Genomic DNA, 24,559 nt, shown 5'->3' with positions numbered 1-24,559 from the left:
GGTCTGTCTACACATGGCAAGATCAGAAGGGCTGAGTGATTGACACAACCAGGAAATAGCCCTCAACCAATGGCAAAGAATAGTTGTATAGAAATGCATCAGTTCCTTTGCCTCCGATAACTCCAGGATGTGCTTCAATATTAATTTATTCATATTTATCCCCCACAGGGATAGCTAACTTGGCAACACAACTTTTATTAGCTGCCTCTCGTTGTGTTTTACCTCCCTATTCCCCTACTGTGCCTCCCAAATAAACCACTTACACTCAAAACCTTGTCTTAGGGTCTGCTTCTAGAACAGCCAGACTGAAAGGGTGGATAATGTGTACAATTCAAAAAAGCCTGAAGTGATGGGACTGAGGATCAGTGTGCGGGGAAGTGACTGGACCAGAGGACGAAGCATTTTGCATGCACCCCGGATTACTTAGAGATCACTTACAAGGTCAGTCAGTGTGGTAGAGAATGCCTGCCAACTTCTTCCTTAGTCACAGACCCTGGATTATATGTCCAGCTGAAAAATTCCAGTTCCCAATGTCCTTTGAGGAGAGGGATGGCCTATAAAATAAAAGCAAAATTCTTACAGACCTCCTCAGAAATCCTTTTTACCTCTATGCCCTTCTTCCTCCTTCCTGTTTGACGGGAATGCAGACAGAATAGCTGTGAAGCTCCAGCAGCCATCTTGGGACTATGAGGAAAAGAACAAAGGAACTTCAGAGGTTTTGGCCAGGAAATTCTTGAGTCAGTAGTCCAACACCAACAACTACCCACTTCAGATTTACTATTACGTGAAAAATAGAAGAGACAAACTTCCGAGCTTCTGCTTTATCTCTATTACTAACTGAGCATAGTTCATAACTGATAAAGTGACAGATCTGGAAAAGGAATTTGGATCTTGATTGTTTGCCTCATGCTCCAACACAACAAAGTCACAGAGATTTATTCCAACTTCCCATGCAACCAGAGAGATGTACCATGAAATCTCAGGCCATGGTTTAGAAACAACAGCAGACCTAGCAAGAAATCTCAGGACACAGTGCAGAAATACCAGCAAAGCCTTCCAAATTTTAATTACGAAGCTTCCCTGCCAACTTTATATTGCCATTTCACATTTTCTTATACAGAACCTTTTGTATTTTCCAAGTCATTTCCAGAAGTGTTAATGAGGCACAAAGGGACCACGTTTGGTGGTCTCCGCGTTGTTTGATAATGCCAACAACACAAATGTCACTTCAACATCACTGAAAAATAGCTTACCCTGTTCTAACATCTTTAATTACTTTGAAAAGAACCCTCTTCAACAAAGAACAAAGCAACAGTACTTTTACTACTGCTCCAAGTACTTCATTAGTTTCTAGTGCATAGTGGGGGTGGGGGCATATATTTCTAGCACACTTCTTACTACTACCACCATCACACGTGAGAAAAGTTGTAGTAACACATAAATTTTGGCACATAGTTTAGAGAGATAAGATGGTTCTGTGTTATATAATGCAAAAACAAAACAAAAAAACAAAAAAAACAAAAAACAAAAAACACTACTATCTCACTAACATTCGCCCAAGTAATTCTTTTGCTGCATTCGTGTCATCAAATTCAAAAAATGGCTCCAAGTCATGCATTGTTATTTTCCTTTGTGTGTTAGTGTTTGCGTTTCTGTTACTTCAGAGGGATCTGATATTAAAAGCAAGAAGGAAAAATGAGCAGAGGAACCTTGTACCACCCAGAGCAGACATCTGAAGTTCCTTAATATTAAAAGATATTTATCAAATATACTGCTGGTAGGCTTGGAAACATACCTATGTAAATATGCTGTTGATCTAAAAGCATTTCTCCTGGGTATGAGATCATTTGTATAAATGACACTTGGAGTGGCATAAATATATTTCCTCTCTGCCTCTCATATTTATTCAATTTAAAATCCCAACAACCCTTTATGCTTTTCAACACTGCAACATTAATACTGATATGAAAAGACATGATGATATTTCTGCTTCATGCTTCAGCCCTAAGAAACTGTTCCAGAGTTGTACAAACTTTTCTTATCTGGTTATCTTTGCAACTTTAAGTGGCATAAAATAAGGAAGGCCAGGGTCAAGTCAACCCTGAAGCATTTAGAGATGCTCCTGCCTCAAACTAAAGGAAAATTCATTGTCAAGACAAGCAGTGCCATGCTCTAAGGCATAAATGAATGGTAATTAAATGAAAGAGGGGGAAGAAATAAAAGGGATTCAGGAAGAGGTTTCGTAAAGGAAATCCAACCTAAAGGATTAAGTGTGTCCTGAGGAGGTCTATCATTTCTTTGATTCTACGATAATAACAGCTTTAAGAAGTGGTTGGCAATACAATAATCTTTCTGAGGTGGGGAAAATCACTACGTTTAATTGTCAGACACATCCTATTTTCAGGAAGTAAATGTGAGGGGGGAAATTAAGACACAAAATAACTAAGAGAAATATGTTCCTTATCAGATTTTGTCTTCCCTGGCTATGCTCAATTTCAGGCATTGATGCATCCAACCAGCTCACTCAGCTGCCTGCTTGCATTTGGTAGTCATGAGAGTCTCCCATCAGAACCTCAAAGTCTGAGTTGCCCACTGAGCTGTTCTCTCTATATGTGCCCTACAGCTCCTCCGCATGGCTTGGGGCCTGCTCTCCATTCCGGCACAGTTGACAAAGCCCCACTGACTACCTTGTCCACCCCCATTCCTGTCTGACGCCAGGTGCTGCCTGAAAAACATACAAGTGTGATCCTGACCAACAACGTCAGCATTAGCCAGGAACTCAGTAGAAACACAGATCTGCACTGCACCCCGCCCTGCCCCAGACCGACTGAATCAGAAACTCTGAGGGTGAGGTTGTAAAAAGCCTTCCAGACGATCCTGAAGAAGGCTAACACATGAAAACCACTGATCTAAATCATGTCAATATTTCCCAGAGTTTTGCTGTCACATGGAAGATTCCCTCTGTAAAAGAAAATAAATGGACTGGCATTGACTAGCAATAATAGCTCATATTTACTGAAGTATTGCTATAAGCCAAGTGTTTTAAACTCTACAAGGTTTTTTAAAATTTTTATTTATTTATTCATGAGAGACACAGAGAGAGAGACAGAGGTAGAGACACAGGCAGAGGGAGAAACAGGCTCCACACAGGGAGCCCAATGTGGGACTCGATCCCGGGTCTCCAGGATCATGCCCTAGGCCAAAGGCAGGTGCCAAACTGCTGAGCCACCCAGGGATCCCCAACTTTTTACAAGTTTTAAGCTCATTTAGTCCTCACAAGAACCTGATGATGTAGTTATTGTTATAATTGTTCCTATTTACATTTTGAAAAATGAAGCAAAGAGGTTCCGTTGTTCAAGGACACAAAGATACTAAATAAAGAAGCCGGATTCAAACATCTGCTGCAGAGACTGGCTCTCAGCTACCTGGCTGCACGGCCCCTGACTACCTGCACATCTCAAAGTCACATGAGGGATTTCCATAAAGAGCCCCAGGCACTCAAACAGTAAGGGACTTTAACATAGGCTTACTAAACACTTAAGGCAAAAATTTGAGGTTATGTAGGAAGGGCCTACTTTCCCAAAAGAACAGAAATAATGGAAATCTCACTAATCTGAACTCTGTCAACTTGGAATTAATAATAATTTGGTTATATTCTATCCAATATTTAATGAGTGTGAAGCAATATTTTCTCTTATGAATTTTCAGACTTCTGCTTACAAGTAAGGGAACCCAATTTAAAAATCAACCACATTTTACAAACCAAGGACCCAAAAAATGGACAGTCCCTTCCTGGTAACTTTGGTCCTAAAAAGAAATAAACCTTGAGTTGTTTGCCATTTATCTTGCCTTTCAGTCAAAGGAAGCAATATTACAAATGACAGTCTAGGGACACCTCCACCTGGGTGGTCCAGCTGGTCAACTATCTGTCTTTTAGGTTTTGGCTCAGGTCATGGTCTCATGGGTGGTGAGATCAAGTCCCAAGTCAGGCTCTGCAACCAACCCAGAGTCTGATGGAAGATTCTCTCCCTCTGCCCCTCCCCCTACTCAGGCACACAAGTGCTCTTTCTCTCAAATAAATGAAGAAGGAGAAGGAGGAGGAGGAGGAGGAGGAGGAGGAGGAGGAGGAGGAGGAGGAGGAGGAGGAGAAGAAGAAGAAGAAGAAGAAGAAGAAGAAGAAGAAGAAGAAGAAGAAAAGGAAGAGGAGGAGGAGGAAGACAAAAAGGAGGAGGAGGAGGAAGAGGAAGAGGGAGGAGGAGGAGGAAGAAAAGGAGGAGGAGGAGGAGGAGGAGGAGGAGGGAGGAGGAGAACAGGAGGAAGAGAAGGAAGAGGAGGTGGTGGTGGAAGAAGAAGAGGAAGGGGGGTAGGAAGAGGAGGGGGAGAAGGAGCCACCACTGTAGAGGGTAAAGATCAGGAGAAATTTCCTGAAGGCTCCACTTCTGGTGAAGTCTCTGATCCAAGGGGAGGGAGTGTGGGACACACAGGGCTGTCTGGGCACACAGCTGACAGTGTTGTTTCTACAGGACATGGGAGGCAAGCTCTGATGACACCAGTACCAACATGAGGTATGCTTGGCCCTTCTACACAGCACTAAGCGTAGGCTGCAGGAACACTACCGCATGGGACCTATGAGGCGCTAGGGCCCTGAGCAGAAGGCGCAGCCTCACCTGGCGATACCACCACACGCCGTGAGAGCCAGGGATTCCCAGGAGAAACATCTTGGTGGGCTCTTCTGGCAGCTTCATCAACAGCAGACACCTGAGCAGCAGGCATTGAAGAGGGTCCCAAAGGAAGACAAGAAGAAATGGCAGGTGCCATTCCTGAGCTGAGGGAAAGTGAACAACCCTGCAGAACCTCCCAGAAAAGAACTGATGTGGCGGGGGGGAGAGGGGGGGTCTTGGGAGGTAATTGGGTCAAAAAGACCCGCAGTGGCAAGAAAAGTTATGACTGAGGAAATTTCAAGTTATATACTTATACTGAACTCCTGGATTACATCTATAATTCATGTCACATGCTTTTCGGGAAAAATCAGTTTTTATTTTTTTATTTTTATTTATTTATTTTTTAATCAGTTTTTAAATCATTCCAGCAGTTACCTTATAATAACTGGGATGTTTAACTTTCAGATTAGAGGTTACTCATTGACTTTTTCCTATAACATGCAGAGTATAGCATTATCCTTTAACTTATCTGTTTCACCTGATTTTATATCTGCATTATAAGATTACCTATTTTCTAAAATGCTTTTAGGTGTATTTCCAAAAAAAGAAAAAGGAAATTGAACTGTTCACCATGACCTGTTTACCTTTCCCCATCATAGTGAACTATTCACTGAGTGGGCTTTATATGCTGCAATATCTTACTCTACGCCTGAAAAAAACTATAAATCATTTAAAATAAAGAAATTATATTAATTGGTAATACATTTGACACATGGGAGATTTGTTGAGGAAATTCTAGGACCTTTTAAAAGTACTGTTTTAATTATTTCATAATGCAAAAAAAAAACCATTTTAACAAATGGAAAGAATAAAATGGTGCAAAATAGGTTGCATTAACATTGTTTTGTGGCAAAGGACCATGAAAATTAATTCTAGCATGACATTTTTTTCACATCCTGTGATAAAGCAAGAAGGTTTGAATACTATGGTGTTTCAAATTATATTTCCAAATTATATTTCCTATGTCATTTCCAATTATATAGAAATAATTACAAAGGATATTGTCTAAATTAGACGGTGTGGATCACATAGAAGCTTCTCCAAAACAGATTAGTTTCTGAAACATTGTTCTAATTAAATCTATAGGGATGCCTGGGTGGCTCAGCAGTTGAGCGTGTCTGCTTTCAACTCCGGGCATGATCCTGGGGTCCTGGGATTGAGTCCCACATCGGGCTCCCTGCATGGAGCCTGCTTCTCCCTCTGCCTGTGTCTCTGCCTCTCTCTGTGTGTGTCTCTCATGAATTAATAAATAAAATTTTTTTAAAAAATTCTTAAAAAATTTTAAAAAATTCAATCTATAGATTTGCAACTTCATACTAAGAAGGGTTTAAGTTTTCAGTTTCCAAATCCATTTCTTCTGAATGAGAGCACAAATTAGTCCTTTGAATCATGAAAGCCAGTCAGATCCTACTCATCCTTGGTGTTGTATAATCTGTTGTCTTTTTCCACCCCCTAAATTGACCAGCTTCATCTACATTAAAAACTTACTGAGGCAGATTTGAAGGGAACTCCTTGACATCTTGGATGGGTATACTAATGAACCCCAATTAGCTTAAAGTGGTAGAAATAGAAGGGGCTTTAACCTATTAAGCCCTTCTTAGTACCGAAAAGAACTTTCCATGAGTGGCTCTCCCTCGTGCTGTTTTCAGCTCTCATGAAGTCTCAGAGCCCCTACCATGCGGCTGACAATCAGAAGGTACTCTGCTAGCAATCTCTAGTGCCTTCGGACCAGTGAGCTGTGGTGAAACAGGCAGCCCCTCCATACCCCCTCAGATGCAGGTGGCTTTTAAACACCTCATTGAGATTAGTCCTAGCTTCCCAGTTTTATTAATCTAGCCACATGCAAATTTTTAGGGCTTCTTGACCACTTGTCCCAGCCTCTTTTTGAAGGAAAAGGCACTTTTGCCATGTGGCTTGAATCATACTCACCTACGATGTGCATCATTTCTTACCATACTTGTGTTTTCAAAATTATCTTACTATTTTAGTCATTTTGTTTTAATGATTTAAGTTTCTGTCATAATCCTAACCTTATTAATACTAGGGTTTTTAACACTGTAACAACTGTTGCACTTGTTAGACATGAAAGAGTTAAGGCTTGAACACACTCCAAATAAAGTTCAAACAAAGCAAATGGTCAGAGACTAAAAGTTCAATGACTGCGAACCACGAAAACTGCTATTTGAGAGCTTTTTCCCTGGCCCACAGCTGTGTTCACATCTGTGGAAGTTACTGCATAGAAAATAATATTATACAGTTCACAGTTTGCTGAGTTGTCACCAAGAGCTAGGTGCTGGGCCAAGGACTTTGCCTGCATTATCTCTTTTGAAACCCATCACAGTCCTAAAAGGCAGGCACTTTTATTGCCAGTATTTTACAGAGCTGGAAATTGAGATATAAAATAGTTGTTGTTAGCGTTCCTAAGACACATATCTAGGTCGAGCGTTTGATGTGAACCCAGGTGTCTGAATCTAGTCTGCAGGCTCTAAATCTCTAAACACTTGATACAACTCAAATCACAAAGAGTTTTATTTTTGGATGAACCCTAGATTCTCAAATATGTTGTTTCTATATTACAAAAACATCATGCACTCAACACAGCCATTTGCAAAAAAAAAAAAAAAAGCATCTCATGTGATAAATGCTACAGATAATGCAAAAATCTGTTTTTCAAATGTTTCAGTTTTAACTCATGGAAAATAATTAGAGGCTATAGCCTGGTAAAAAAAAATGTCTATAAATTTTTGGTGATATTTATTTTAAGATGAAAATGCATACACAAGAAATACTAGAGTAGATCAGAAAATGCAGGGATAAGGTTTTTACATATGATACTAAAGAAATGAATAAACATAGTGAAACTACAAAGCCTCAGTAAATAGATGGAAATGGGTTTCAAGAGGAAAAATGTTTTTAAATATATAAAACTGAAAAATATTTAGTCTTTTATGTATATACAAAAAAAGATTTATAAGACAAAGACCATCTTCACCAGGTTATGCCAATTATATCTCAATAAAACTGAGGAGGGGGGAAGCCCATCTCAAGAATCTTTTAAGTGATGCCCAGGTGGCTCAGTGGTTGAGTATCTGCTTTTGGCTCAGGTCGTGATCCTGGGGTCCTGGGATCGAGTCCCACATCGGGCTCCCTGCGTGGAGCCTGCTTCTCCCTCTGCCTATGTCTCTGTCTCTCTCTGTGTGTCTCTCATGAGTAATCTTAAAAAAAAATAATCTTTTAAGAGGTGATGATTCAGAATTTAATGAGAAAAATGTGTGACACAATCTACACGATCTCCCTGACCCAAGCTTCAAATCTGTTCAGCAAGTGTTGTCATCCTGATTGTATTTGTAGCCGTGAACACGATCAGTAAAGCACTTCGGTCCATAGTCAGAAGTGCTGATCGTTTGTTTCCACTCCCAGCTACCACACAAATCCTCTCTAAAAATATCCTACATGTGGACAGCAGACCCTTTGCTAAGAATCAATAACACGGAAGCTACTGTTTTCAAGACAGTTCATCTTTAGGCTCTTCTTAGTTAAAAGTTCTTCCTTATTTTTAGCTGAAAGTTACTCCCTGAAACATCTGTCTATTGATCCTTGCTCTGCCCTCTGCAGCATGAGGTAGGCTGCTGGGTGGAGAAAAATCACTGTGTGGTGATGAATGAAACACAGCCTGATGCGTAAAAATTGCCCCGCAGCAGGATGGACCTAACCCAACATGTGGGGAGGGCAGCGGGGAGACATCCTCCTTGTCTCGTGTTAGCTCTGAATTTCTTTCCCTGGACAAATGTACCTCCACATGTGACTTGGAAAGAAATGCCATCAGAATCTTACCTCCCCTGCCACAGAAGAAAGCACATGACTCAGGCTGGTTAACTGATGCTTCTGTTGTCTTGGATCAGCAGCTCTTTTGGGGGGTACATATACTGAGAAGGAAGGAGGGAGCCTCTCCCCACTGAGACTGCAAGCTGTGCTTGAGAACTGTCCTGTGCAGAGCCCAAATCTGAACACAACACAAAGGAACCTGACCCCATTATTTGAAACTCTGGATGCCTTCAGCTAGCTATGCCTTCATCCTTTGGAATTCCTGGTTTAATGAACCAATGAATTCTTTTTAAAAAATTAATTTGAGCTTAATTTAGTATTTTCAATCACTCTCAACCAAAAGAGTTTTACTGAATACATCCCAGAAAGACAGATCTCTCTTTCCTCACAAGTTTTCCTAGCATCGACTCCAACTGGAAGAGAAATGCTAGCAGGGGTGCTGGTCGGGCAGAATAAGCGAAGTACAGAGAGATTAGAAGTTGAATAATTGGCACAGTAGAGAACTGGAAAGGCAAGAGATGAAGAACTATCCCCTGAATCTACCCTAACTTATGCAGAAATTTGCCTGTATAATAGGATTTCTAGAGTATTAAGAGGTGCCATTAACCAATAAAAAGATCCTGCGTTAAAGATCCATGACATCCCAAAGTCCCTTTACAAAAGAGTAAGGCTTTCATTAGAAACTGGAGATGAACTGCTAATATCTATGGCAAGCTCAAGTGGGAAGAGGCCAGGAATTGCAAAAACACTAGGAAGAGGCACCTGCCATCAAGGTGTCTGGGTATGTGGGAACTGTCTCTGCCCACTTCAAGATTTTCCTGAGAACACATCCCACTATCACAGCTCAACTCTCTAGAGCAAGCCAAGAAGATCTCTGCCCACAGCTTATCTCCACTAGAGGATTTACATCTGGCTAATGCCTTGGTGTTAATTAAAAAATGCCCAAATGATTTCCTGAAGAGAGATCTTTCAGGACAAATGTCATCTCCTCAAATATTTCACTTGCTAGTCCCAGAAAATTGTGCTATACAGGTTAATTTAAAAATGTATACTACTGTTTTAAATTAGAGATAAATCCATCCATTGGCAAACATTACATCTAAACTATAACTAAAAATATGAAGTTTCACCCAAACGCAGGGTCTCATTTAGTACTTTGTGCCTCATCACACCTTTACCCTACCTCTAGCGTATTTTGCTACGTCTTCCATCAGGGCAGCTAGAGAGTAAGCTACTCAATATGTGCTGGAAACAAACTGCCTTCTATCAGAAACTTCCGTTTCTCTTCTCACCTTCTGTGCTGAAAAGTCACTTCTACAAATATTCTCCATGAAAGGTAGCAAAGAATTGAAGTGACATTTCACTACCAGTGAATCACAACTCTTCCCATTGAAACAGCCTAAGCTTTTCATACATATGACGTCAGTGCCTCCATATATGGGGAAATGTGAGGCTTTAGGAAATGACTGTCTAGAGTGTGGGAAACACCAGGGCCACCCTCCCTTTGCTAACTGATCTCCCACTGAATGCTTCAGTGGATTTTCAGGTAGAGAAAATCCTTGGGTGAGTCTGATATAATATGAGTATGATACGGCCTTGCTAATAGTAAAAAAAAAAAGAATCCTTAGGCATTTGAGATGATTTCCAAAGCCACTAGCCCAATTTCTATCTGTATGAAGGAGGATTGTGTATTAAAGGAAGTAGTTTGTGGGCAGTCTGCTTAAAAAAAAAAGAAAAAAGAAAAACTGTAGAAAGATTATGTTATGATCTTTAAATGAATATAGAGGATGATCAAAATAATCATTGAGGGACGCCTGGAGGGTTCAGTGGTTGAGCGTCTGCCGTCGGCTCAGGGCATGATCCCAGGTCCAGGGATCGAGTCCCACATTGGGGGTTCCCTGGAAGGAGCCTGCTTCTCCCTCTATGTCTCTGCTTCTCTCTCTGTGTTTCTGATAGATAGATAGATAGATAGATAGATAGATAGATAGATAGATAGATAATAGATAGATGATAGATAGATCTTTTAAAAATAATAAAATAATAAAATAAAATAATCATTGATTGCTACCAGGCACCAGGCATCATCAGGCAGGCACTGGGAAAAAGAAGATGAGCTACCCAGAAGGATCCCTCTCCCCACAGAGCACACATTCATGCCAGAGGTAACCTCCAGACATTGAACATTATTTACAGGGTGTTATAAAGCTAGTCAAAAAGATTGAGAAAGCTTCTATGAGCAAGTAATAGTTGACCTGGACCTTGAAAGATGAAGGATTAACTGGCTTCCAGGAAGTTGGGAAGGCATTCCAGAGAGAGGGAAAAATATGTACAAAAATATGCAGCAGGGGGGAGGCAATGGTCACAAGGTCTGTAGGATGGAAGCATAGAGGTATGGGGTCAGAGGGTCAGGACATGAGGAGGTAAATATATCCTTGAAGGTCATGTTAAAGATTGTTTTTAATATGCTCACATTGAACACTCCCCTCAGTCTATTCTGCCTCTAAATTCCTCCATCTCAATAAATGGCAATTTAGGGGATCCCTGGGTGCCTCAGCGGTTTAGCGCCTGCCTTTGGCCAGGGTGCGATCCTGGAGTCCCAGGATCAAGTCTCACGTCGGGCTCCCGGCATGGAACCTGCTTCTCCCTCCTCCTGTGTCTCTGCCCCGCCCCTTCTCTCTCTCTCTCTATGTCTATCATAAATAAATAAAAAAATAAATCTTTAAAAAATAAATAAATGGCAACTTAATCCTATTAGTTGCTTGACATCACCTGTGATTCCTCTTTCATTCATATCCTCGTACATTGACTACAGCAAAACATACTCATTCTATCTTCAAAATATACCCTTTACTGGACTACCCCCATCATTTTCACTGAACTATGCCAGCCTAACCCACCATCTCCTCTTTCCTAGACTATTGCAATAGCCATGTAAAGGTCTTCCTATTTCTCCCATGGCCCCCAGGAGGATGCTTTTAAGGCATGAGTCAGACAATATTATTACCTTTCCCAAAGTCTCCAGAGCCCCCACGCCCACCTTCAAGGGGTCTCTCCTTACTATGGCCCACAAGGTCCTATATAATCTGGTCTACTATTAAGCTTCTGCCTTCACTCCCCATTTCTTTCCTTCTCGATCTATATGCCTCAGACCCAATATACCAGTTTTCTTTGAAAGGCAGACATGCTTTCCTCTCAGGACCTTTGCACTTGCTATTTGCTCTGCCAATATTCTTTTTCTTCAAATATTCCAATGGCCTCTCACCCTCAGCTACTTCAAATCTTTGCTCAAATGTTGTCCTCTCAGGAAGGCTTTCCCTAACTATCCTATTTAGAGTTGTAGATCACTCTTCTCCTTTTCTTTACCTGTTTTTTTTTTTTTAAGATTTTATTTATTTATTCATGAGAGACACAGAGAGAGAGAGGCAGAGACACAGGCAGAGGGAGAAGCAGGCTCCATGCAGAGACCCCGACATGGGACTCAATCTCGGGTCTCCAGGACCACACCCCGGGCTGAAGGTGGCGCTAAACCACTGAGCCACCCAGGCTGCCCTACCTGGTTTATTTTTATCCCTAATAATTCACAGTAAGTATTTGCCCTAATTTACTTTGTCCCACACACATGCTAGAATGCAAGCTCCATGAAGACAGAAATTTCTGTCATCTGGAGTCAATGTGGTACCTCTGGGGCCTGGAATATTGCTTGAGACATTTAGCATTCAATAAATGTTTGATGAATGAAGGTCTTTATCCTAAGACCAATAACAAGCCATCGAAAAGCTTTAAACATGAAGACTCATAACCAAAAAGAAATTCTTTTTTTTTTTTAATTTTTTCAGAAATAAATTCTTAAGGTCTTTTCAGCTGTCCTTGAAAAGAATGTTCCGGGAGAAGGGGGTTAGGAGATGTGGTAGGCCACAGTGGATGCCTAGGGTGAAATTAGCTTTTCTTTACTTCTAAGAAGAATGAGTTCAGTGCACAGAAGAAGTGAGGCTCACTACCCTTTGTAAGGACTCAGTGTGGAAGCCAGCCTCCTTACCCTTACCCCTTATCCCAATGTTCCACACCACCCAGTACTCACAACTTCATGAGGTTTCTTCCTATCTTGAATGGGGGCTAGCACTGGGGGACAAGTTAAATATGACAGAGGGATGCCTTATGACTTTCAAGAGCTGGTTGTTTACCATAGTTTCTGGAATACCTGCCCCTAAACACGGAGTCACTGTGTAAGAAGTTTTGCTAGTCTGAGACCACCATGCTAAAGAAATCACGTGGGAAGACCACCTGGAGAAGCCCTGTGACTACATACAGAGAAAGATAACTTACCAGCCTCCAGCTGTTCCAGGCTCTGGACATTTGAGTCAACCTGGCTGAGGCCCAAGACCCTGGGAACACAAGTGGGTTTGCCCACTGTGCCGTATCTGAATTCCTGACCCTCAAAACCGAAACAAAAGGAGTGTATTTGGGAACAGTGTGCTCAACACCAATAGATAATCAGAATGCTCAGTAAAGAGGATTCCTTTTCAGTGGGATTTCAGCAACCAGGCATAAGTTCAGGGTTAAAGAGCTTGAAGGATAGAATATCTCAAGGTGTCTTTTGTGTTGAAGAACCTAGCAAGGATGAGCAAAATCGATCACTTTAATAAAAGAAAAAATGCAGCTGCATGCAGGTAACTTTTAATCTAAACTGTCAAAAATGTAGCTGCCTGATTTTTCCCCAGACATATTTTTATTGAATCTAAGCCCTTCAAGAAGCTGACAATTTGCATGATTAACTGAGGGAACTGGATTATCATGAAACCTTCCTCCTCCAACCCTCTGGAGTAGTTTAAAGCAATATCTCCTGTTAGAGCATAAATGGGAATGAACATTATCTTCTCTCAAGGACAGTGAGTTAATTGTTTGCTCCAAAGTTCACCAAAGAACTAATTGGAACTGTTATTTCAGGAATATTTGATGCATAAACTCTTTTTGTTTTTCCATATCAATCAAAGACTAAATTATTACATCAGAGATATTAAATTATAAATGGAAACAGCAGCAAATGACTCCCCTTTTTAAATCATGAACAGGGTGTATGCAATAGATAACTTGAAGTAAATGACAAAAAAAAAAAAAAACCCTAGTTAAGTTGCATTAAAACATGAAGACAGAAAGAAGGCAAAAGACTTCTATAAGGACATATCAAGATTTTGCATAGAATCCAAGTACAATTGGGCAGCCCAGGTGGCTCAGTGGTTTAGTGCTGCCTTCAGCCCAGGGTGTGATCCTGGAGACCTGGGATCGAGTCCCACGTCAGGCTCCCTGCATGGGGCCTGCTTCTCCTTCTTCTGTGTCTCTGCCTCTCTCTCTTTCTCTCTCTCTCTGTGTGTCTCTCATGAATATATAAATAAAATCTTAATTAAAAAAAAAATCCAAGTACAGTTATTCCAGAAACACTAATTAAGATGGCATCTTGTAAAGCTTGTATCTGAAAAAAAAATCTCACCCATGATAATCTTATGTCGGGTTGTTGCCCTGCCCCATGCTCTTAGCCCTATGAAAAAAGAAATGTGCCAAAATTCTCAAGCCTGAACTACTTTGACCTCCCCACCCAAAGCAACATTGACACAAATGTACATATAGTTCATATCTTGCTTTGGTTATGATGATCTTTCCAAAGGTCACCATGGGCCTTTGACTGTGTAAGAGTGCCTAAGCCATTGGTGAAGGCCCATGGCAGAGAGGGGGCAATATAATGAGATCAATAACCTATAGGCTCCCCATTTCCTACAGACTATCTTCTTAGTAAGACACATAAAACCTTCTATGAGCTCACCCTTGCTCACACCGCTAACATCATCTCTGGTTATAATTTCTCTAGTCATCACTGTCCTTGCCCTGCCTCTACAACATACCTGCCTGGATGCATATACACAAGTACACACACATACAAAATCTTACAACATTACTGAATGAATTGCAGCTCCCTGAATGTACTATACTATTTTAGTCTCCCCAACTTTGTTCATATCCCTCTCCTTCCTAGCATGTCATTCCCCATTTTTTTAAGACTCAGTTCAAGCATTACCTCTCATGTGAAACCTTTCCTCTCTCCTTCCCTCTAGGCAGACTAGTCATTCCCTCCTCTGAGCCATCAGAGACCCCACACATCATTCTTTCATTTTATCCCCTCACTTCTAGGTGACTGAGTCATGTGGGAACACAAGTAACCTAATCTGATTATTTCCCTAAAACACAGACTGGTATCATTATGGAGATAATAGAAAGAAGTGTGATAACTCTCTAAATAAAAGAAAAAGATTTGAGGGCTCTATCTCAAGACAGTGCTACTGACCCCTTCTTTATGCAGAATAAATCATTTTCCACTTCCCATCATTAGCATCACACTCTAAATAAGCCAATCTGAAGTGCTTCTGTTGAGTTACCCTGAGATCATAACATGGCATTCATTAGACATAATTTTGATTGACAAGTAAATAAATTCATGCTACAGAATTTAGGGAACCAGAGAAATATCCAACCTATTTCACAAAAACTCCCACAAAACTGCAAGAGGCAATCCACAAAACAGAAACTAGCTACTGTGCATGATTCCATTCAGCATACATTCCATAACAACACAGAATTCTACTCCTAGACATTCTGTGGTTACAGGCACGCCCATATTTCATTGAGGAAGTGTTCTTGAATTAGTAAAAATCTTTAAGGCAGTCAGAATACCTGAAAGGGATTAGATATCAAAAATGCCAATATGATGAGTAAGTAAAGAGAAAAGGACAAGATGCATATTCAGTAAGGAGAAATGATGACAAAGTTATTCACCTTTATATCTGTGACCAAAACTGGAGCTAAAAACAGAGAATCCAAGAGGTCAGGGTACCCTTGCTTAGTATTGGCTTTTAGTCTTTATGCATTTTAGGCAGTGACTATTATTCCATTCTCATGAGGATTCTAAAAATTTGAATACTCACAGAAGATTTACTCCTGGGTGGAAAGTACCATAAAATGTTGAATTCCATAGAAATTTCCAAAGTAATATTACGGCCACCAACTTTCTGCTCAGCCTTTAAATACTAAATATGACAGCCACCATATAAAAATCATAGTCCACATTATAATCTATGCGATTCTTTCTGTAGCTGGCCTCTTATTCTAATGGACACATAACCTTGAGGAAATTAATGAGGCAGAAAATACATAAAGTTTTAAATCAAGAACTGTTGGAGACCTCTGTCACTTCAGAGAACCCCTAGCCCATAAATGCCATATTAAATAGACACTGAGCAAAAACAGTCCCTGGGAATTATGGAATAGATCTTTGAGAAGTAAAACCATTACTTTGAGAAGTAGAAGTATTTCCAATGCTTGAGCATTTGGAAAGGGAGATGAATATGGTCTTCCCCTTTTTGACTCTAAATAGTGGGTGATGGTGCCCTATGGAGGAGAGGACAATCAAACGCATGATGTGTAACAAAATATTCATCTTTTTTAAAGGTTGTTTGGTCTGCAACTTCTCAAAACCAAAAGCATAAAGAATGATCAACCTACACAGACTCACCACCTAGGTTTAAAAATTAGCAACAATCTATCATTTTTCATTTCATCTAACTACTTCCCCAACCTTTCTTTTGTTCTGGAGAAGCATCAGACATTATATCATCTAATTCCTAAGTACTTCAGAATGTATCTCTACAGATAAAAACAATTTAAATAACAACAGTACCATTTTCATAACCAACACAATTCTAATTATTTCTTAATATTATCTAAGCCCCAAATGTACTCAGTTGTCTCTAATTATCTCAAAAATGTCTTTTAACATGATTGGTTTGAATCAGAATCTCAACAAAACTCACACACTATATTTGTTGATATATTTTGTAAGTCTCTTTTAATCTATAACAACTCCCCCTCTCTCTTTTTTTTTTTTCATGACATTTACTTGCTAAAGTTTCTAGATTTGGCTGATATAATACCTCATGGTATTATATAAGATGATGCTCTATCCCCCATGTTTCCTATATATAGTTAAATTCAAGACTTGACTAAATTCAGATTCAAACTTTTTGGCAAGGATATTTCAAAGGTGGTGCTGCCAGTCATATCAGAAGGCACGTAATATCTGTTCCTCTTTTAATGATGTTAAGATTGATCAAAGGTTCAAAGGTTACCGCCTGAACCACCCATAATAAAGTACCCAAATAATATTTCACCTAATAATTAAGCATCTAGATTGCCTAGATCCATTATTTCATTAGGGGTTGAAAAGGGATTATACAAATCTTACATTTCTTCTGCTTTAACTTCCTGTTATTCTTCTATTAAAAAGAAGAAAGTAAAAGAAAAGCCCTTTCTCACAGATACAGAAAAGCAGCAGCCCCTAAACTCTAAAAGCTAGCCTGACACTCATAGCTAGACCTCAATGTTCTTTTGCTGGATGTAAACAAATTCACAGAACATCAACTCACCTTGTGACTTTGAAGAAGTGATTATATATATATATATGAAAAGACTATTTCATAACGTTGTTTAACCAGAGGCAAAAACAAGGTCACAGTTCAGACCACAAAAATATCAGCCACCTTTTCCCAATCTGAGTGACTGCTGCTTCTGAAAGGTTTACAGCTTTGGTCTTGCTCTAGCCTTCTTAAAAGATTTAGTAAATACCTAATCATATCATTCTTTAAATTACAGGGATGAAAATATCCAATGATAGAATTATCCTCCCTTCTAATCCAAAGTCCCTAAAGTCTCTTTTCGTGAACTCTCCTCAACATCATCTACCCACTGTCTAAATCCTGTAATGTTTCCTTTCTAACACCTTCTTACTGAGTTGTCCCTTCTCTGTAGCAAGTAATAACCTGACTTACAGAGCTCTCCAGCTATGTTCCTAGTGGTCTGTGACCTCGAGGGGAACGATGAAGGGAAGCACATTTATACTGGTATGATTGTCATTAATTTTATAATCTACAAAGGAAAGACACCAGATACTCAATTCTTTATCACCCTTCAGAAGAATGATTTTTTTGCACTGGCAACCTACAAAGGTAACCAATATGGTAAACATTCTTTAAAAAAAAAAAAAAGATTTTATGTATTTATTTGACAGAGAGAAGAAGCCAGAGAGTACCAGCAGAGGAAACAGCAGAAGGAACAGGAGAAGCAGACTTCCTACTGAGCAGGGAGCCTGATGTGGGGCTGGATTCCAGGACCCTGGGATCGACCTAAGCCAAAGGCAGACCCTTAACTGACTGAGCCACCAGGCAACACTACTTTTTCCTCTTCAAAGTAATATTATGAATTTATAGATTTTTGTTTACCTATAGTAGTTTTTTTTTTTAATGGAGTTGTAAACTCCTGGACAGTGATGTGGTCTAGGATTTTGAAACTCAAGTCCACTTTCAGGGACTGGCTGTAGCACCAGCACACAAAACTCACCTGCATGGTGCCCTTGGATATCTTAGACACTCTATCCCTCAGGAACTGGAGCCTGTCACCCTGGTTCAGTCCACTAGAGGCACCATAGTAAGGCCTCCAGAACTGCCATTACCAAGTTTCCGCTATTTCCTAGTCCACCAAGGGAGGATTCTTCCCAGACCACATGAGATATTATAACCTATAGCAATTATTCTTTTATAGCAATCATTTTTAATGGTTTAATATCCTCATCTCTAAATAGTAAGAGCCCCTTGAGGTTGACTCTCATATCCTATTAGCATGACTCAAGAAGTCTTTGATGGCTTACACTTCAAGACACAAATAGATGTCTCAGATGTATTTTCTGCCTAAAATAGCTATTAGTCTGGGTTGTTCAGAGAACAAAATGAGACAGGGGTGGAGGGAGAGGGAGAGAGGGAAAAAGAGGGAGAGAGGGAAAGAGGGGAGAGAGAGAGCGAGAAGGAGGGAGGGAGGGGGAAGGAGAGAGAAATGCTGTATAAGGAATTGTTTCATACAATTATAGAGGCTGAGAAGTCCAAGATCTGCAATCAGCAAACTGGAACCCAAGAGAGTCAATGGTGTAGTTCTAGTCCAAGTCTGAAATCCTGAGAACTAGGAGAGCTAATGGTGCAAATTCTAGTCTGAGTTTAAGTGGAAAGTGGAAGACTGATGCCCCAGCTCATAAACAATCAAGTAAGGAGAATTTTTTCTTAGCCTTTTATTTCATTCAGGCCTTTAAGTGATTGGATGAGGCCCACCCACAATGGAAAAGTCAGTTGGCTTTACTTAGTCTACTGATTCAAATGTTAATCTCATTCAGAAATACCCTCAAAAACACACCCAGGAATAATATTTAAGCATATATTTGGGCACCCCATGGCTTGACACATAAAATTAACTATCATCAAAAAAACCAGTCATTTTCTCTAAAATATTCAATTTAAGCAAATATGAGAGTGGTGATACCTTGTCTAAAGGTAAACTTTGTACTATAGTGAGGGGCAGGAAGACCTACACATAAATATCATGGGTATTTTCACTTATCATATCTTTATAGGAATGTAAAGGCAAGGAAATGTCAGGAAAGAGCTACTACAAATGTTTAAAGAAACAGAAAATATGTCCAAAGAGGAAATATTAAGGAACTTGCTTGAAAAAGAGAAAACTAAAGAACATTTTTATTACTGTCCCTAAATAAAAAAGGTTTTTCCAAAGGGAGGTATTGGGCAGTCAGTACTATGTTATGAAATACTCTTCCAGAGAAAAACAATTAAAGTAAGGGATATTTTGCTACACCTAGAGAATGTCCCAATCTTGGGTATCTGCCCATTCTGGTCTAGAGACTAGTTCTAGATGATTCAGAAAGTACCAAAATGTTAAGACCATATGCTGTCAAAGATATTGCTGGAGAGGTAATTCTATTGTTTAATTCAAATATACCCTTGCGAAACGAACTAGGGGTGGTAGAAGGGTAGGAGGGTGGGGGGTGGGAGTGAATGGGTGACGGGCACTGGGGGTTATTCTGTATGTTAGTAAATTGAACACCAATAAAAAATTAAAAAAAAAAAACAAATATACCCTTGCCATCTGACACTGTGGGAAGTAGATAAGCCTAGGTCTAATCCCTCCCAAAGGTTCCACTGAGAGCTGGTTCATGGCTACCACAAAAAAGAGAGGATAGTTCTATTTAACTTTTTGAGGAAACTCTGTGCTATTTTCTAGAGTGGCTGCAGCAGTTTGCTTTTCCCACCAACAATGTAAGAGGGTTCCCCTTTCTCCACATTCTCACCAACACCTGTTATTTCTTGTGTTGCTAATTTTAGCCATTATGGCTGGTATGAGGTGATATCTCATTGTAGTTGTATTGTATTTCCCTGATGATAAATGATGAATGGACAAAGAAGATATGGTATACATATACAATGGAATATTACTCAGCCTTAAAAAAGAATGAAATCTTGCCATTTGCAATGACATGGGTGATGCATAGAGTACTATGCTAAGTGAAATAAATCAGTCAGAGAAAGATAAATACCACATTTCACTCCTATATGGAATTTGAGAAACAAAACAAACGAACATGGTGGCAGGGGGTTTTCAAAGGGAAGCTGGGGTAGGGGTGATGGATGAAACAGGAGATGAGGATTAAGGAGTGCACCTGCTATGAGGAGCACCCATGTTGAGTCACTAAATTCCATACCTGAAAACAATATTACACTATATGCTAACTAACTAGAATTTAAATAAAAACTGAAATGAAATAAGGTAAAATAGAGGAGAATGTCAGTAGGTGTGGCCCATTGCTTCCTGCATGAGGAGGTAGACCAGCAATTCCAGAGGCCACTCTGAGGGTGGAAGTGAGCAACGACTTCCTCTAGGAACTAAAAAGCCCTTGGGGAACTCCCACTTTCTTCCTCCAGAAAGCCTGAGTCTTCCCTCATAGAATTTCTAAAGCCCATTCTTGTTTCCAGGGGTAAGAACAGAGGAAAAAGAAGTGAGTTTACAATAGCCAAATTGTGGGAGGAGCCACGATGTCCTTTGACAAATGAATGGATAAAGAAGATGTGGTATATGTAGACAATGGAATATTACCCAGCCATCAGAAAGAATGTCACCATTTGCTTCGACGTGGATGGAACTGGAAGGTATGATGCTGAGTGAAATAAGTGAATCAGAGAAGGACAGTCATCATATGGTTTCACTCATATGGGGAATACAAGAAATAGTGAAGGGGCTAGAAGGGAAAGGAGGGGAATGGAGTGGGAAAAATTAGAAAGAGAGACAAACCATTAAAGACTCCTAACTCTGGGAATCAAACAAGGTTGTGGAAGAGGAGGTGGGGGCGGGGGTAACTGGGTGACAAGCACTGAGGAGGGCACTTGATGGTGAGCACTGGGTGTTATACTATATGCTGGCAAATTGAATTTAAATTTTTAAAAATGTATAAAAAAAGTGGATTTAGCAATTGCAGATACTGCTAAACACTGCACAGATTACAGAATAAACAGGTCCCTGTTTAGAGTCAAATTAGACAGACTAGATGTAAACATGAAGAAAGTGCTTCTCACAGGAAATAACTGCGGTTTTCAGACATCTCAGAAGAGAAAGTTATTAACAGGATGCTTAGAATAATTCCTCTCCTCTAATTTAGTAGGTGGGACTTGGGGGTTAGATGACTGAAGAAAAAAGCTCTAACAAGAATAACTATACAAAAAGAGGATATCCTCAAGGAAGGTTGGCACAAGGACAGCAGCGTAATTGCTTTCCTGAGCTCAGAGAGCAGGATGAGGGAATTACACAGAGAACACGTTACACTACGTGACAGAGGAAATGACTCTGGTGGCCTTAATAAAACTATGACTATTTTTTCTCATCCTCTTCTAAGCCCCTACTTCCCGCTTTTATATCTGTTTTCCCCTTTTGGCTGACAAGACAGCAAGGTAAAGGCAGACTGTCTCTTTAATAAATTGCTTTTACCCCACTTCACAATAATACCTACTTAGTTAATTTATCTTCCGCAGTTATCTGCTGCTTTCATTCTGTATACACAGATACTCAACAAGGAGAAAATCAGTTTGGTTCAAATGTGTTCTCTCATTACATCACCAAAATGGTGCCAATTAGTGTTATTTTTTGGTGGGGTTATGACTCAATACATTTAAGTTCCCACAAATCCTTTTCATGAGGTGGTTGCTCAGGGACTAATTCGGGCAAAATCTTGAATCCAAAACCTGAATCCTTTATCCTCATTCTTATCCTTTAGAAAATTTTTGTCAGAGGGGAAAGCCCTGGAAAATATTTTCTAGAGTTCAAGTACTTATCTATAGTGTGCTGAATGATGGCTCCCAGAAAACTCAGGTCCACATCCTAATCTTTAGAACTTATAAATATTACCTTATATGACAAAAGAGTGAACACTACCTTACGTAGCAAAAGATGTACTTAAGTTAAAGGTCTTGAGAAGATGCCCCCTCTGGATTATGCTATTGGGCCCTAAATATAATCCTACATACCTTTTATAAAACAAAGGTAGATGGAGTTTTGCAACAGGCACACAGAAGAGAGACCTACGTGGAGGAAAAGGCAATGTGAAGATAGAGGCAGAGATTGTAGAGATGTGGCCACAAGCCAAGAAACATCAAGACGTGCCAGCAGGCACTTAGAAGTAGAAGAGGCAAGAATAAATTTCTCTTGTAGAGTTTCAGGAAGGGGCCTAGCTCTGCTGCTACTTTTATTTTAAAATTTTGGCCTCCACGACAATAACAGAATACTTTTCTCTTAAGACAGCAAGTCTATGGTAACTTATAATTTGCCAAAGGAGCTAGAGTAAATTAATATACTGTCTAGTCCATATTGTCCTCTTTAGAATAGCCCACAATAAAGAACGAAACCTAATTAAGTTTGTTCAAGATAACCAAGACCTTTAGCAATAGCTAATAGTATCAGAAGTAGGCAGTGACCCAAACCCAATATACTACAAGGAGGCATTCAGATCTTCCCTCTCAAGGATATGAACTAAGAGGCATTAAAACCATTGTTAAGACCATGTTGGTCACCAGAGCAGTACAGTCACATAGATTTGGGGTTAGAGTTGGCCCCAAAGCAAACTGAAGTTATTTTCAAACTAATACCATAGAAGAGTTAAAGCGCTAAGTAATCTGAGAAATGGGAAAATGAAGAGCTGAACAGAAAGAACCTAACACCAAAGACCTCACCTCATACTTCGCAGAGAAACTAAATGCAGTCGGATGAGAATGATATTTTCCCACCATCAAGCTGTCATCCTAACTGGATCCATGCCCACATGTGCTGCTTTCTTCCCATTACAAAGGAAAAGCTGTCCCTGCCCCTAAAGAAAATCCTTTTACCTGGGTTACGGATCCCAACTCATCATGGCTGCTCAAGGACTTCACTCCTGCAATGAACCTCTTTCTTTCTCCTTCCATTCTCCATCTCTGCTGGATGCCTCACACTGGCCTTCAAACACGTCTTCATGTTGCCCTTCTTCAGAGCCTCCCCAGTGACCACCGGTCATCTCTGCTCTCCTCCAGCTTTTTAGAGTTGTCTATCCTCACTGTCTCTGTTTTCTTGCCTCCAATTTTTCTCACCCCGATGCAATAAAGATTTCTCCCTACTGCTTTATTGAAATAGACCTTATTAAAGTCTATTTAATAACAAATGACCACCCAGGTCCTCAGCTTACTTGAACTCTCATTGGCATTTGAGAAAACTGATACTTCTCCTTGAAACAATTTTTTCACAGTTATATGAAACCAGATGTCCTCCCTCCTTCTGTGGTCTCTTTGTCTTCTTTGCTGGCTTTTCTTCTACCAGACTCTCATCACTCTCATGCTGCCAGGGTTCTGCCTTTGACTGTCTCCTGATCTCCATCTTTCTTCTCTTCCTAGAAAATCTCCCTTGGCTTCAAAAATTAAATATTTTCTGATAATTCGGTTTTCCATCAGCAAGCCTAATTTGTCCCTGAATTTCACACTCAGATATCCAACCATTTAATGCATATCTCCCTCGGGCTGTCTAATAATTATCTCACCCTTAACATGGTCAACAGAATTTTAAGATTTCCCCAGTCGTCCTTGTCTTGTTTTTTCAGCCAATGGTACCAACATCCACTCAGTTGATTAGATCAAAAATCCTACAGAGTCATCCCTAATTCTCCTTCCTAATATTCTGTATCCACACCAAGAGCAAGTTCAGGGAGGTCTAGTCCGGAATCATCTTGACTCTACCACCCCTCACCGACCCCACCCCTGCACTACTACCTTGTCACCATCTCTCACTCAATTTCTACAACTGCTTTTTAATGATAGTTCTACAAATAGCAACAGGATAAGTTACCACATTGCTTATTATGTTTTAATGAATTTCTATTGCATGCACATTTATACCCAATTCTAAAAGACACTGTATAATCAGTCCTCTGCTTACTCCTTTAACATTAACTCCCTTACTTTTTTCTCCTCAATTCTTGGATTTGGGCCACATCAGCCTTATTTCCATCCCTCATACCTTTCAAATTCAGTTTCATTTGAGTCTTTGCACTTCGTGTTCCTTCTAATTAGAAGCATCTTCCCCAGTTTGTCACATGCCCAACTTCCTTTCATAATTCAAATGCCACCTCCTCCCAAAGGTCCTTTCCTGACTATCTGAGCTGAAGTAGAACCTCCTGCCCAATTCTTGGCTATCACATTTCCCTTATTTTATTTTGTTCATAGAATTTATCAGTATCTGAAATTTGCTCCATTAATTCATTTGCATGTTTACTATTTGAATTGTCCTATTGCAATATCAGCTTCCCAAGGCAATAATTTTGAACTTTTCACTCTCATGTCCCCAAGTACCTGGCAGTTACTTAGTAAATATTTGCTGACTTTAGGATTCTGAGAATCCTTCAATTCCAACCCCCCTCTTAGGCTTGATGGTATGTCATTTCCTGTCCTTCAATATATGACACTCATTAATTCCTGTAATTATCTCCCTTAACTGATGCCAGTCTGTTTCTTATCTTCGTACCCAAAAGGCATTCACATAATTGTTGAAATTATGCTGTATCCTGG

General features: G+C 40.0%; 1 pseudogene across 1 annotated transcript in view; it reads right to left on the bottom strand.

Annotated features, from left to right (window-relative positions):
* Positions 1 to 24,559, bottom strand: part of LOC144314166 (stAR-related lipid transfer protein 4 pseudogene) — a 323,954-nt pseudogene that overhangs the window by 184,603 nt on the left and 114,792 nt on the right. The window contains exon 4 of the transcript XR_013379947.1: positions 439 to 554. The product of XR_013379947.1 is annotated as an stAR-related lipid transfer protein 4 pseudogene (transcript). The remainder of the gene's footprint in view (positions 1 to 438; positions 555 to 24,559) is intronic.

The sequence above is a fragment of the Canis aureus genome, chromosome 5 (assembly GCF_053574225.1).
Source record: "Canis aureus isolate CA01 chromosome 5, VMU_Caureus_v.1.0, whole genome shotgun sequence".
NCBI lineage: Eukaryota > Metazoa > Chordata > Mammalia > Carnivora > Canidae > Canis > Canis aureus.
Note: the sequence above shows the minus strand (reverse complement) of the source record. Positions and strands in the feature narration are given on the sequence as shown.